We start from the raw sequence: 16,798 nt of genomic DNA, 5'->3' as shown, positions 1-16,798 counted from the left end.
GGGCACTTTTGTGCTCCCTTACAGATGAAGGAACTGAGGCTCAGAAGGCTCCATGATCTTCATCAGGTTCACAAGTGAACCTTAAGTTAGTGAAAAAGGCAGGTTTGAACTCAGTCGCCTTATTCTAAACCACCATGTTATAACAGATTGATTACATAATCATGAATATTTTAGAGTCACATATTGAGTGGAAGACAGTGTTTTGCAGCACTTTATAATGTTCAAAGATATTTCACACTCAGTGCCTTACAGGACAGAGGGTGATGGCTGCAGCATTTCTCAGATCAGGGAGATGTTAAGTGTGGAGATTCCATAGATGCAGTAGGCTTGAAGGATAAAGCTGTATTTTAATAATTAACAAGAAAATGAGGAGATCAACATGAGATGAGAAGAGCAAAGGAAAAAGTTTGGGAGGGCAATAAAAAGCTAGCTGGGATGAATTCCCAGTATGGAATGCAATCACTGATTAAGCATCACAAAGGTACTTGTTTTAGGGTTCCTTGCTGATGGACAAACAGTAACAACAACAATAATGGCACCAGCTAACATCTACTAGGCAGGTTGTAGAACAGTCACTCACAGTGCTAACCATTATCGGTGACTACTGCCTTTGGTAACCAACCACAATCCCCCTCTGGGTAACCACATGCACACATTTTCAGGCCATATGGTTCTCTCAGCTCTCGAGTCAGCCATGAAACCCAGGCCTACAGCAACTGAAGCATCATATATGTGAATCAAGATTGACCTCAGTACTGGTTCAGAGATGGACATGATGGCCAGTCAGAGTCAATGATACGACTTTCTCCCTAAAATGATATAAAGATTGAAACTATTGTTAGTCATCTTGCTTTATTTAGCCTTACTTCTAAGTGCTTATCCAGTAAACAAAGAATACCAAAAAAGTGCATATATTCAAGAACTCACAGCGTGTTCTTTGGGCAAGCTCATTCAACACACACATGTTCTGATGATACTGTGGGAGTCCTGAGTCTAGTCCTACTCCTGGACTTCTGTGTTGATGAGCAATAAACTGCCTTCTGGCTTTGGGTCAACTTTTGGTCACTCTCAATGGAAGAAGCCCTAATTAACATAAGCACATAAATGCAACTTACTGAACTTCACAACACTACCACGAGGTGGGCGTTTTTAACAGGGACTGCTCCTCCCTTTTTGCGATAAGGAATGGAGGCGCCGAGAGGTCAAGTCCCCTGGCAGGTGGTAGGAGCAGGATTTGAACCCAGACAGTGTAGTTCTAGAGCCGGCACCCCGCCCCACCACCATACCAGCTGGCTGCTATCTAGCTCTACTCTTACGGAATAGGACTCTCCACAACCTAAAATAAGTCTTTTCTCTCAAAATAGCTCCAAAGGCTTAAAATACCTTAGAGGGTGTAAATTTTCTCAAGCTCCTTTAGGTTTGCAATGATCCCTTTTTGGCTTCAGTTGTCTCCCTGAAAAGAATCATTTAAGCAATAAAAATGTCTCTCCCCAAGTCATCTTTCAACTGCTGATACTTCAGTTCCCCAAAAATTATAGATAAAAATAACAACGCACAGAAGCGAAGAATACACGGCTGCTAAAATGGAGAAGAGAGAAGGAAGGAGGAGATCTTAACCAAATGTTTTGTGTAGTGGCATGCAAGAAGTTCTGATCATCATTTGGTAACTTTAAGAAGTTTATTTCTTAATTACAGGTGCTTTTGTCCACCACACAAAGTCTCGGACTGGTGGCATATGGAACTACAGCTGCTGCTTCCTACATGCTTTGGAAATTTAAAAATAAAGTTAAGTACACACCAGCTAAGAGGACAGTTTTGATGTATATACTTCATGTGGACAATTTTCTCTTGTTGTTCAGTTTCCTAGCAATTTGTCAGAGGCTTGTGGACTCCATGATGAAGGAAGAAGTAGCTATCTTGAAATGAAGTGAAAGCCAGGAGGCTGCACCAGGCTGTAACTAAAATAGACCTATTGGTATTCCCAGGGTGCACCCAAGGCAACTCCAGCCATGAGCACTGCTGGGCTTAATCAGCATAACAGAGGCAAAGGGCTGGGTACTGGGAGCTGGGAGCAGGAGAGTAGAGTCTAGCTCAGACTCCCAATAACTCTGAGCCTCATGTGACCAAAATATAAAATGACAAGTTAGACTCTGGTTTTTCTTTTTGTTGTTGGATTCCATTAAGTGGTAAAGTGTCTGTATAGCATAAGGAATGGATGAGCTTTGAAATGATTTGGATCCCCACCTCAATGCTTCAAGACAGTTCTTGATCTGCAAAATGAAAGAAATGCTGCCTACTGCTTGGGGCTACTGCAAAGATTAAATGATCAAATACTCTCAGCACACTTCCTCACTCAGTATCAAGAAGAAAAAATAGCAACAGAAGATTAACCATCACTCTCTTATTAGCACTGTTAAGTTTACAATTCTATAGAACTACAAGAGCAACAATGCCCTTTCTACCCAAAAGTATATCTGAACACTTCTGGGAAAATATTGGCAACATAAAGATTTGGTCTTGAGCAGCAAGAGGTTTCTAGTTTTTTTCTTTTGTTTTATGTTATTACCATTCTTACCAAAATGCAGAGGCGAGAATATATCTGAATAACTCAAAGCAGATGTTGACAGTACAAAGGCTTGGCCTTGATTTGGCTAATGTGAAACTTTGAGTGCCAGTAGCAGGGCAGTTTTGACTGAAACTCCTGCATGGCATCTAAGCCTGGTCACTCCCCTGCAGAGCCTGCATCACTGCCTTTAAGGTGATCTTTTGAGAAACTAGCACTTTTGTCATACACATTAATTCATGGCTTTTCTCTCTCAAGGATCATCCACTATCCAAATGATTAGGAGAAAACATGTTTTATCATCCATAGGTCTGCAGCTGAAGAGTAATTCCAGCAAACCTCGGAACTTAACAGCATCTACTTGGCCAGAAATCTTGGTTTTAGACCAGACAGTATGAAACTCTTGAGGCAGGGAGACTGGCATGGGATGTGACACTATCAGAGAAGTCAAGCCAATTGAATAACTGTAGCTGTAGGTACTCTCGCTCCTTTTTCACTGGGTTCGTCTGCCTCCAGGCAGCATCCTCAAAAGGATGTACTTGGTAGCAATAATCCACATAGATTACTCAAATCTGTGAATCTCAGCAGCTCTCAGTGTCTACAGCAGGCAATCCATGCCTAATGATATCTCATCTGGTGGTAGTCAGAATTATGAGTGTCCAGGTAGAGAGGAAAGAACACCAGACCAGGAACCAAGACACCAGGTTCCAGCCCCAGTTCTGTCACCAGTGCTCACACGGCCATCGGCGGGTGCAGCAGCTGTGGAGGTTTCATTTGGATCCCTCTTCAAGAAGGGACTTGGCATTCAGCTGCAGCAGCCAAAGTGTCTGACAGCCTGGAGCTGTGGCACCTGTAAAATCTGCCTCGGGCTTCTGATGCTTTTCCCAGGCAATGTGTCAGAGGCCAGTCAAGGGTATGAGGGCCCAGTCATTTCTGCTCAACATGGAACTTCTCTAACAAGCAATCTGTGCCCTGCGGCTCCCCACTTCTATCAGATATGCACCGTGGTTTGAGGCTTTCACGCATCTAAATCTCCCTTCCTCCCCCTCTTCCTTTCACAGATGGATACCACGATCTGAAGCTTTCTCTAATCAATCTGTTTGTCTCTTCTATGAGGGTTACCAACTCCTTGTTCTCTGAGCTCTGTCAACTCTGTTCTGGGACATCCAACCAACACAAGATTAACTTCTCTAAACCTAGGTTGACTTTCCCTTTAAAGCAGGTATAATCATAACAATCAAGCAGAGAGAGGAGGGAGGAGAAAGAGAAAGTTTTGCAGGAATCATATCTTGAGGTATGGACTTCCCAGGTGGTGTTAGTGGTAAAAAACCTGCCTGCCAATATAGGAGACATAAGAGATGCAGGTCTGATCCCCGGGTTGGGAAGATCCCCCTGGAGGAGGGCATGGCAACCCACTCCAGTATTCTTACCTGGAGAATCCCATGGATAGAGGAGCCTGGCGGGCTATGGTCCATCAAGTCGCAAAGAGTCAGACACAACTGAAGCAACGTAGCACACGTGCACATCTCACAGCACAGAGAGTTCCTTCCCCAGTATCTCCACACCCTCTGAGCATCAGGCCAGAGGGTTCCTTCCCCAGTATCTCCACACCCTCTGAGCATCAGGCCAGAGGGTTCCTTCCCCAGTATCTCCACACCCTCTGAGCATCAGGCCAACACCAACATTCACTCCAAGGAATTCTTTGCATCAGGAGATGACTCATAAGGCAGAAAAAACAGAGAAACTGTTGGAATTTCTAAGGCACACTTTTACATCATAAAGAGCCAGGTTTTTTGATGTTAAATCATCTAATCCCTGAAGCACTCACAAAGATAATCTCTTTCTCAACAGCTTGGGGTGCTCATCATGGGCCTACAGATGAGAGAAAGTGCAAACCCCAAATACCTCAAGGAATGGTGCTACATCATGGTGGGGAAGAAAAGCAACCCACTTAAGACACTGGTTGAATGGAAATAGTAATTTTATATAGTTCAACATTTACTAACCTGAATATAGTGAATATATACCTGGTTCTGTGAGTTGTTCTTTCCAGACATAACTCTGAGTTCTCACAACAACTCCATGAGGAAGGTAAGAACACTATATCTATTTTACAGAAAATGAAACTGAGGCTCAAACTCACTTAGCTGTAAGTGAACTTGCAGGGCTGCACTTAATTTAGGTCCCTGCAAATCTACATTGTCTACATCCCTGAATATAAGAAGTGTCTTAGGCTCTACTATCCCCTTCCTCTCTCACAGAACACTTAACCTAGTGCTAGGCAGCTAGAAGACTCTCCAACATTTTATGCTTTGACCAATTAATTTAGATACTTTCCCCTCAGAACTGGAAAGAAAAAAAAAAAAAAAAACTGCTTGAAAAGTGTATCTCCATTTTCTCCACACTGGTAGAACTCCTGGAGCAGCTGCCAGGAAGGAGGTGGGAGGCAGTGAATGCACATCCACAGAAGAGATCATATTTCAGTCTTTTCATTTCACTTGACAGGAGAAATACTGATTAAAATCAGCTGCACATGTCACGAAAGGGTAACTGGGTTCTTCATTTTTTTCTTCGCAGAAGCAGCCCCAACTGTACTCCAGGAGATAACTCTTCATGCATAAAATTACTAATAGACACCATCTATCTGATGAATGTCTTATCCTTAATAATTTATATCACTTGATCTATTTTCAAAGGTTAGTCTTACATTAAAATTACAATTCTGAATAGGTCAGCCTGTTATTTAAGGATAAATTATTTCACCCCTTCATGTTAGTGTTGTGTTTAGTTAATGATGAGGCTTTTATTTTAGCCCCCAGTGAAACCATGAGAGAAATTATTTGTTTGACCTAGCCTCTCTCACCCTGAATCTTATTCCTTGATTCATGCTGACTCACTGTTAGTAACCAGCCTGCACGTTTCAAGATACTAGCTTCCCATTCTTGACCTCATGTTATTTTTCTACATTGCCCTCCTCTCTTTATCTGGTCATCTCTTCCCACTCACGCTTCCATTCCCATTACCCCACCTTCCTAATCAAAGAACAACCCATTTCTGGGTCCTCTCACTGGACACGCAGCCCTACATTGTCCCATCACTGGTTCATTTCATTCCAAAGGGGTAGTACCAAAAAAGATGTTCCACTGAGCTTTCCCCGGGCTCTGAGGTATCACTCATTTAGCAAATAAGGATGGAGAGGCCTTGCAGTCAGTGGAAAGACTAGAAAGAAGCTGGGCTGAGTCCTGTGAGATCCAGTTCAGTTGGTGAAACAATTCCAGTCCGTGTTTTCTCAGTGATGGAAAAGAACACAGTTTTGCAGTCTGATAGGCCCGGGGTTCAAACCCAACATCTCTTATTACTTAGCAGCCTAGCCTAGTAAAATATGAGAGTCAATTTCTTCTTTTATGAAATGAGGGTGGTCATACTTTACTCAGGATTTTTTTTAAGAGTTGACAAGTTAAAACAAGAAAAATATGCCATATAATGCAAACACAATGGGAGGCAATATAAAAATGTTTGTTAAAAGAATTGTGGATGAGTGGATTTGATTAATAAATGACTATTATCAGACAAGTCATTTTTAATGAAAAGTTTATTGGTCAAGATGACTAAAAAATGGCAGGTTGAAGGATGGCAAGTTGCTTGTGTTTAATTGTGGTTAAGAGCACGGTTCCTCCAGATCCCACTTCATACCATGACCCACCATTTACCAGCTACACTACCTTTGACAGGTTGCTTAGCCCCCAGTTTTCTAATCTGCAAACATGACAAACACTTACTTCCTTGGGTTCACTGTGGCTTAAATGACAAAGTGCCTGGAAGACTTGGCACAGTGCCCAGTGTAGAATTAAGCCTTTTATACATAGAAGGTGTCACTACTAAGATGAATAAAAGTAAAACAAAACGAAAGGCCTCAGTGGCCTCTACCTCATGGCACAATTACAAACATTGAGAAAATGTTTCGTAACCAGAAGTATGTAAACACATGAGGGATTTTTTATTACAATTATTATTAGGAAGAATAATGAACTGAATAGATGACTGTTACTGGAACTAGCACAAATGCCACAAGGCCTTTCTTCAACTGGCATGTGTATATGCACACAAGTGCTTGAGAAAGGTATAGGGCTGGCTTAATTAAAGGATAATTTCTGTTACTGCTCTGAGTGTACAAAGTCATAAAGAGAGGATGTTTAAAAAAGAGGCTAAAGTAATGTGTGGAGAATTTAACTGATACTCTAAAGCTGTTGATGGTAAATATGCTCAGGAGGTAGATAAGTTCACACTGTTTTACGGCAGGAGGGTTTTTTATTGGTAATTTCATGCAATTGTGAAATTGGAAGGATCACCGGGCCAGAGGTTTTCTAAGTATTCAGCAGAGAGGGTTTCCCGCTTCTCAATCTTGAGGAGTGACTCCCTCTGGGAGCCACTGGCCGTGACCTTCCATTTTCTGGGTGAAGAGTTTTCTCTGAAGGGGGCAAGAGAAGGAAACAAAGTTCTTCAGAAGGAAAGAGGGCCTGTGGGTTGTTTTCCCAAGCTTGTTCCCACATTCCCAAGGGTGTCCATTTCTATAAGCCTATGTTTCTTAGGGTTCTTTCAGATGCTGACATCAGACATCCCCAGGGAAGCCACGCTGGGGGAAAGGTGACCTTCCTGTGGTGAGTCACCATGAACTGACAAGACCCAAAACAGAGCCCTTCAGCAACAAAGGTGTTGGCCTCCTTTTCTTGCGCAGACTTCATCCCACTTGTGCTCTGTCACCCTCTCCCACTAGTTTCCCACTTTCTTTTCTATTCATTTCCTTATGCAGCTGCTCCATTGTGTCCCAGGACACTGGTTCCTCTGCTCCTTCACAAAGGTGGCCAAGATAACTGCAGCCAGCTCCTAAGCTCGAGTTCAAAGACTCCATAATAACAACAACACTGCTAGAGCTTTCCAGGGAATTTTCATAGAAGAGTCATAGGATGAGTACATATCCTAGTAGGTACCTATAGCACTGAGGTATGGAAGATATGATATTTTTAATTTCTAGAGATAAGGGCCAACTATTGGCTAAATGTTAACAAATATAGAGAATACTTACCCATGGCTTCTTCCTTCCTCAACCTCAATGGTGCCAAGAGATATGTGTTGCTCCCAATCCAAGGACCACTTCCATGTGCATCAGAGCAGATAAGATGGCACAGGTGGAACTGACTCCCTAAGTTCTTCTCTACTAATGACTCAATGTGGCCTCCCTCCTTTTCATGTTGAATAAAAGGAGGACCCTGCAGAGTGCATATTAAAGTGAAGATGCAAATATTCATATGATGTCATCCTGAGCTGGTTATTTCTGCTTTGTTCTAAAGCTAAAGACAGAGGCTGAGGATCTTACCATGGCAAATTATAGTCATCCCATGCAAAATAAACTGCATTAAATGCCAACAGTGTTGTTGATGGATTTTTATAATGACCCCTCCCTTCAGTGAACATTGTAAAGTACTATCTCATAACCCTTTGGCCTCACAAGCCAAAGGCTCTCTTCCCATGCTATAGCTAGAAAAACTGAGGCTCAGAGGATGGCGTGGTTTCCCAAAGCCAAGCGATGAGTAAATGACAGAGCTGATAACAAAATTCACAACTTCTCATTGATAATTCCATTATTCTTTAGCTATATTCTTTTGCTTCCCCATAGGCAAGCTATTTGTTATTTTTCCCTTTGCCTCTCCAGAGGTGCCCTCCACCCTTATCCATCCTGCTTTGTGTCCTGGGAGGATGACTTTATTGATTAATAAAGTGAGTTAATGAGAGACGCCAGCAAGAAATCAGAGTGAGATCAGAGTTTGTTTTCTGGACACCTTACTGCATTCCTTCCTCCAAACTCCTGTAGTTCCTTTCTTCCCTTGACCTTTCAGGACTAAGAGTGGTACCATTTTCTGAACTCAGGTGCTACATCATCCTTGTTGGTTTCCCTTAGCCCTTGCCTCTATTTAATTCCCTTACCCTTTTGGTGCATCCCATCCTTTTCCTGCCTATGATTCATCACCAAAGTGAGTGTACCTTAATCTCTCCCATTGCTGTGTCACTGAAGCTTATGGAGATATTTTTTTTCACTTTCTTTTTTTAAAATTAATCTATTTATTTTAATTGGAGGCTAATTACTTTATAATATTGTAGCGGTTTTTGCCATACATTGACATGAATCAGCCATGGATTTACACGTGTTCCCCATCCTGACCCTCCCTCCCACCTCCCTCCTCATCCCATCAATCAGGGTCATCCCAGTGCACCAGCCCTGAGCACCCTGTCTCATGCATCGAACCTGGACTAGTGATCTGTTTCACATATGATAATACACATTTTTCAATGCTATTCTCTCAAATCATCCTGCCCTGGACTTCTCCCACAGAGTCCAAAAGACTGTTCTATACATCTGTGTCTCTTTTGCTGTCTCGCATATAGGGTCATCATTACCATCTTTATAAATTCTATATATATGCATTAGTATACTGTATTGGTATTTTTCTTTCTGACTTACTTCACTCTGTATAACAGACTCCAGTTCCATCCACCTCATTAGAACTGATTCAAATGTATTCTTTTTCATAGCTGAGTAATATTCCATGGTGTATATGTACCACAGCTCTCTTATCCATTTGTCTGCTGATGGATATCTAGGTTGCTTCCATGTCCTGGCTATCATAAACAGTGTTGTGATGAACATTGGGATACACGTGTCTCTTTCAATTCTGGTTTCTGTCTCTTTCACTTCTGGTTGCCCAGAAGTGGGATTGCTGGGTCATATGGCAGTTCTATTTCCAGTTTTTTAAGCCACCGTTCTCCATAGTGGCTGTGCTAGTTTGTATTCCCACCAACAGTGTAAGAGGGTTCCCTTTTCTCCACACCCTCTCCAGCATTTATTGCTTGTAGACTTTTTGATGCAGCCATTCTGACCAGCATGAGATGGTACCTCACTGAGGTTTTGATTTGCATTTCTCTGATAATGAGGGATGTTGAGCATTTTCTCATGTGTTTGTTAGCTATCTGTATGTTTTCTTTGGAGAAACGTCTGTTTAGTTCTTTGGCCCACTTTTTGATTGGGTCTTTTATTTTTCTGGAATTGAGCTTCAGGAGTTGCTTGTATATTTTTGAGATTAATTATTTGTCAGTTGCTTCATTTGTTATTATTTTCTCCCATTCTGAAGGCTGTCTTTTCACCTTGCTTATAGCTTCCTTCATTGTGCAGAAGCTTTTAAGTTTAATTAGGTCCCATTTGTTTATTTTTGCTTTCATTTCCATTACTCTAGGAGGTGGGTCATAGAGGATCCTGCTGTGATTTATGTTGGAGAGTATTTTACCTATGCTTTCCTCTAGGAGTTTAATAGTTTCTGGTCTTACGTTTAGATCTTTAATCCATTTTGAGTTTATTTTTGTGTATGGTGTTAGAAAGTGTTCTAGTTTTATTCTTTTACAAGTGGTTGACCAATTTTCCCAGTACCACTTGTATCCATTGTATATTCTTGCCTCCTTTGTCAAAGATAAGGTGTCCATAGGTGCGTGGATTTATCTCTGGGCTTTCTATTTTGTTCCATTGATCTATATTTCTGTCTTTGTGCCAGTACCATACTGTCTTTTTTTGTTGTTGTTGTTAACAATAGTCTTATGTTTTATTTGTTTTTAGTTACTAAGTTGCGTCCAACTCTTTGTGACCCCATGGACTGCAGGCCACCAGACCCCTCTGTCCATGGGACTTCCAGGCAAGAATAATGGAGTGGGTCGCCATTTCCCTCTCCAGATCTTCCCGACCCTGGGATCAAGCCCTCCTCTTTTGCATTAACAGGTGGGTTCTTTACCACTGAACCGCCAAGGAAGCCCAATATTATGCTACCTGTTATCTAATAGTAGGATTCCTGATTTTTATTGGGCTTCCCTGGTGGCTCAGGGGTAAAAAAAAAGGCTGGAGATGTGGATTTGATCCCTGGGTTGGGAAGATGCCCTGGAGATGGAAACAGCAATCCACTCCGGCATTCCTGCCGGGGAAATCCCATGGAAAGAGGAGGCCGGCGGACTGTCTTGATGACTGTAGCTTTAAAAATATGGAACAATTCACAAATTTGCATGTCATCCTTGCACAGGGACCATGCTAATCTTCTCTATATAGTTCCAATTTTAGTATATTTGCTGCCAAAGTGAGCACGGAGATATTGTTTTATTGTCTAAATAATAACCTTTGGAAGGAATAGACTTTATTTGCAACTACTTGCAACTCACTGTCCACAAATACTCTTTGGATCTTTGTCGAAGGGTACAGTGTTTTTTCCATACTGTATTCTGGTTTCTCTCCATCCTACCAAAGGCAATGTCCTTTGTTTGTCTGAGTCTCAAGTAGGCAGTCTGGGCAGCTGGAACTCAATGCCACAGTTCCTGTCTTTTCCATGTGGGATCAACCCTATTTCTTCACAGAGGCAGCTCAAAAGAAGACTTGATGTTGAAAGGGGGCCATATATTGGCGGACATATGGGTAAAAAATTGGGATTGAGAGAAACATAATGAAGAAACAGAAATGAAGAGACCTCAATAAACAGTACATAGAACTATAAAACCACATAGCCACAAGAGATGGTCCTTTCTATACTGCCTGTGGATAGGCAGGAATTGTTTCTGAACTTCAGCCGGCTGTTTATTTTCCTATCTACTTTATTCTGCAGACAGCTAAATACACAGAGTGGTTTATTTAAAAGTTGAGTATTTTGAAACACCGATGTGAAGAACTTTTAAATGGGTCACCATATTCCTCTCTCTTCACCCAGATATACATACATAATAAGTTAACATTCCCCATGCAAATGACTCTATATTGCTATTTTGGTGTTTACTGATGCCTGTCAGCCAACTGTGCTCAAAACACTAGCAACAGTCATTCCCCAAATGACAAATTCACTCCATCAGAGCAGCTTTTCTATGTCTCCTGACTGCCCCAGGATCTAGCACAGGGCCGAGCACACAGCAGGCATCCAAGGAAATGTTTTGAGATAAAATTGAATGACTGCAGGATTTTGGAAAGTGCTAGAATGGTAGCATTGTGTCAGAGACAGAAGAGGAGAAAGATGGAGGTGGTTCTGAGAGAATTGCAATGCAGGCTCCTGCCATCAGGCTGAGACTTCCATCTTGTCTTCCTTTCCTGCTCTTCACACGCTCTGGGAAGAGCTGTTTCCTCAGAAGCTGCCACGCTCTCCCAGAGCTGGCCAAATGTGCCTGCTTTCCTAGATCTCACTGTAAAAGCATGTGCACAGGCAGCTCAGCTCGAGTTGTGTCTGCCCGTACCGAGAAATGCCTCACAATGAAAGAAGATAGGATTCTAATTTTCCTCAGAGGAGGGCATGACGTGGAACAGGCTGAGAGGGTGGCTCCCACTGGAATCCATCCCTTCACAGCAACAAGTCTCACACCTGAAGGGCTGTAATCAAAGACACCTCAGCCCTTCTTGCCCTTACTGCCTCCTGGGTGACTCAGAGACCCCAAAATATTAATAGTTTCTAGTCACTGTTTCGAGTCTCCACAAGGAATTCAGACTGTTGCTGAAGGTAAAATATTCAGCTCTCCAGAAAGCCAGGCAGCAAGGTGAAGTCTTTTCTGCTGCAGTGCCATGTCTTATTTTATTCTCTCAGGTACCGCCTAGGGAGAGCCCCACCCCCATCACACACTGCCAGCTCCCCACTACACCGCCTGGTAGAAATTTTAGGCACAGTCACACCGCAGAATCCTTCCTTATACCTGACACTTCTTAATCCTCTACATCTGGAGATTTTACCTCAAGCGAATTCAAAACACATTTTCTGAGTTCAAGAGCTAAGACCTAGAGAAAAGGTTAAACAAAATTTATTGTGTTGGGTCTCAGAGGGGGCTGCCCCTAAATATGCCTAAATAGCATATTGGTTATTTTGAATTAAAGTTACTTAAGAAAGAGTCAGTGTAAGAGGATACTCTGACCATCCTCTCTGTCCCCCTGAAAGCAGCAAATTAATCTCCCCTGTGAAATGTGCCCTCTTTGCAGCTGGAGGTAAAAGGAAACCCTTATCACCAGAGAGATGGAGTTCTAGCCTACCAGCCTGTATAAGTAAATCTTGTAACTTCTTTCATTCACTACCCCAAGTCCATATTCTGCTTGGATTCCTCACTAATTGGGCACTCAAAACCTAAATTGCTTTGTCGTATCAATTCCTCACACACACACACACACAAAAAAAAAAAAAAAAAAAACTTTTTTCCCCAAAAAACATGAAGCCTGCCTGCTTTGGTCACTTCTTAGGTCCCATTTCTATAAGACCTATCTGTACACAAGTTAAAACTTGCTTCTTTTTCTCCTGTCAATCTGTCTTGTTTCTATTTTATTATTATTCCAACCACAAGAATTCAAGAAGGGTAGAAGCAACAATTTTCTCTTCCTGTCAGTCCTTATCCTTCAGGAACTAACAATCTAGCACTTGACCTTCATTTATTTATTTTCCCTTCTAAAAAGGATTGAGGTGGCTTACAAAATCGTAAATGCTACAATAAGGGAAGATAAAGCTTAGAATAAGTTGGTGAAGAAATCAGGAGAGAAATGAAGACAAGAAGCATAAGTGAAGCTAGAAATGAAGTCAGCACCCACATAGCAGGCTATAAGATCCTAAACACTTGCTAGGTGTGATCCCCAATGTGATTGCAAGATTTCTAGCAGACAGGATACATAGTCTAATCAAGGAGACAAGCCAGGTCTCAAAGTAACTATGAAGATAAAAGTTGTGAGCTCTGGAGCCAGGTCTCCTGGATTCTAAATCCCAGCTTCCAGGTATGTGATCTAAGGCAGGGTCCCCAACCTCCAGGATCTAATCCCTGATGATCTGAGGTGGAGCTGATGTAATAATAACAAAAATAAAGTGCACAATAAACCTAATGTACTTGAATCATTCCAAAACCATCTCCCCGCCCCCAGTCCATGGAAAAATTGTCTTCCATGAAACCAGTCCTTGGTGACAAAAAGCTTGGGGACTGCTGATCTAAGGCGAATCATTCAACTTCTCTAAATTGTCATCCATGTGTCACCTGGGAATAATAGTACCAACTCCAGAGGGTTATATGAGGGATCAAAGAATTGATGTCTGTAGGAATATAAAAATTTCCACTATACAGTAGGTGCTCCACAAATGGTTAGTGCAAGACAGAATATGACAAGTACTGCAACAGAAGTTCAAGTTCACTGTTATAATAACATAGAAGGGAAAGATTGATTTGGGTTGAGGATAGGGGAGGAACCTAGATTGAGTATCGCTTTGTCCTGGTGACAGTAACAAAATGGGATGGAAGAAAGACTTTGGCTAGTCAATGGAAGGAAATGGCAACGTTTAAGCACAAGGACCAGTACAAGTGTTAAAACAGGTAAGGAGAGCAGGTGTTTAACGACCAGTGTGTGTCAGAGAATCTAGAGATCAATTAGTTTTCTATCATCCCTGTGTTAGTCCAGAAACTTGTGACAGCAAGTGATGGAAACCCATACAAACCAGCTCAAGGAAACCAAAAGATGGGTTATATTATTTCCTAACACTCAGAACTCAAGGGCAGCTTCAGACACAACTGGATCCAGGACCTCGAAAAGCATATTATCAGAATTCATCTCAGCTCCACTTTCCTCTATATTGAATTTCTTCTCAGGCAGGAAAACTATCCAGATAGTCCAAGTGTCCATCTACCCAATCTCAGGCCCATGGAAATGCCCATATACCCATCATTTAAGAAGTGAGTGAGGAGGAAACAGACAAAGGATTAATCTCAAAAATATACAAGCAACTCCTGAAGCTCAATTCCAGAAAAATAAATGACCCAATCAAAAAATGGGCCAAAGAACTAAACAGACATTTCTCCAAAGAAGACATACAGATGGCTAACAAACACATGAAAAGATGCTCAACATCACTCATTATCAGAGAAATGCAAATCAAAACCACAATGAGGTACCATTACACGCCAGTCAGGATGGCTGCTATCCAAAAGTCTACAAGCAATAAATGCTGGAGAGGGTGTGGAGAAAAGGGAACCCTCTTACACTGTTGGTGGGAATGCAAACTAGTACAGCCACTATGGAAAACAGTGTGGAGATTTCTTAAAAAACTGGAAATAGAACTGCCATATGACCCAGCAATACCACTTCTGGGCATACACACTGAGGAATCTAGATCTGAAAGAGACACGTGCACCCCAATGTTCATCGCAGCACTGTTTATAATAGCCAGGACATGGAAACAACCTAGATGCCCATCAGCAGATGAATGGATAAGGAAGCTATGGTACATATACACCATGGAATATTACTCAGCCGTTAAAAAGAATTCATTTGAATCAGTTCTAATGAGATGGATGAAACTGGAGCCCATTATACAGAGTGAGGTGAGCCAGAAAGATAAAGAACATTACAGTATACTAACACATATATACGGAATTTAGAAAGATGGTAACAATGGCCCTATATGCAGGGCAGAAGAAGAGACGCAGAAGTACAGAACAGACTTTTGAACTCTGTGGGAGAAGGGGAGGGTGGGAAGTTTCGAAAGAACAGCATGTATCAAGTGCTCCGGCCTGTTGGGCTGGGAAGATCCAGAGGAATCGGGTGGAGAGGGAGGTGGGATGGGAGACCGGGATGGGGAATTCGTGTAACTCTATGGCTGATTCACATCAATGTATAACAAAACCCACTGAAAAATAAAAAAATTAAAAAAAAAAAAAAAAAAAAAAAAAGAAGTGAGTGAGGGACTGGGGGGTATAGAAAGTGCTCCTGTTCTCCTTCGGGGCACCAGGCAGAATTCTACCTCCATAGCCCCCTTTGAAATAAAAGCCTGCCACAAGACTGACAACAGACAAATAAGAGTGGATGGGGTCTTTCCACACCCAGGTGGGATCTTTAAGAGGCAGCCATTTCCCCTCCCCTTGCCATGATGATTATGGTCCTTCCAGCCAAAGAGGACTCTGTCACTGTGGGTCACGAATGAGAATTGAGCTCACCTTCTGTGAACACACAACTAAAGTGAGAAACATTTTTGCTGTATTAAAATAACTGGGTTTTAGAACGTGTTGCCTACCACAGTATAGCCTACCCTATCCTAATAAAGATAGAATCCCTAGTGGGATCTGTATTGGGGTTCTCCAGAGAAATAGAACTAACACTGTGGGGGAAGGGAGAGAGAGACAGAAATTTTAAGGAATTGGTTCACACAACGGCAGAGACTGTCAAATCCAAAATCTTCAGGGTGAGCCAGCAGCCTGGAGACCCAGGAGAGCTAAAGATGTAAGGTCCAAAGTCTGTATGCCCACAGAATTCCTTTTTGCTCAGCAGAGATCAATTGTTTTATGAAGGCCTTCAACTGACTGGATGAAGTCCACCCACTTATGGAAGAATTAACCCAGAGTCCACTGATTTCAATGTCAACCATGTCTAAAAAACACCCTTACAAAAATATCCAAGGTAATGTTTGACCAAACATCTCAGTTCCATGTACCAGTAGAGTTAACACATAAAATTAACCATCACAGGATCTCATCCACCCAGTTGGAGTGAGCAAGTGCTGTTAAGGCCTTTGCAGGAACTTGGTCAGAATTTCCCTTCTGAGGAAAACTATAAAGGAACTCTTGATATAAGCATTAAAGAGAAGCTTCCTGTGTCCTCTCTCAGATCATCCCAATGATTCTCTCTAGAGAAAAAGCTTGTGCATCTCACTTTCAGCATTGTTTTACTTAGAAACTGAGACATCAGATTCTGTTTCTCCCATCCTGGTTTAAGCCTCTGTCTCTTCCCTCAAGCCACATTTCCTAAAAAACCCCTAGTCTCCTTCAATGCTCCTTTCTTCCACAGATCCACATGGCCTAACCAAAATAAAGGGCAAGAAATAGTGACTTGAGCCCTGGGGCCAGAAAGAGTCACACAAATCCCCAGGAACTGGTTACCCTGAAGCTATTTGACAAAATTTCTTTTAAACTATGAGTCATTGGCAGGTTTGGTTCTTCGGAGCTCCTCATGAGCCCATGAATCACCTTTTTATCTCTGTTATATAACAGAGGCAAATTTTCAGAACTTTCGTGGCTTTAACCAGGAAATAGCTTCAAGGTGTTTGTAAAACTGAATGGGTATGAGGCGTGGGCCAGGTGTAAAACATATAGATAGGCCAATAGCAAGGGAGTTGTCAGTACTTCCAGCCCAGCAGGTGGAAAAAAAAAAAAAAACTCTTA

The 16,798-nt window shown here is 42.0% G+C and overlaps 1 non-coding gene across 1 annotated transcript; it reads right to left on the bottom strand.

Moving 5' to 3' along the window:
- Positions 1 to 10,632: 10,632 nt before the first annotated feature.
- Positions 10,633 to 10,739, bottom strand: LOC136156701 (U6 spliceosomal RNA). Its single transcript, XR_010661188.1, has one exon. It is a non-coding gene; the product is annotated as a U6 spliceosomal RNA (small nuclear RNA).
- Between the last annotated feature and the right edge of the window lie 6,059 nt (positions 10,740 to 16,798).

Source organism: Muntiacus reevesi, chromosome 1, assembly GCF_963930625.1.
Source record: "Muntiacus reevesi chromosome 1, mMunRee1.1, whole genome shotgun sequence".
Taxonomy (NCBI): Eukaryota; Metazoa; Chordata; class Mammalia; order Artiodactyla; family Cervidae; genus Muntiacus; species Muntiacus reevesi.
This window is presented reverse-complemented; position numbering and strand designations above follow the sequence as displayed.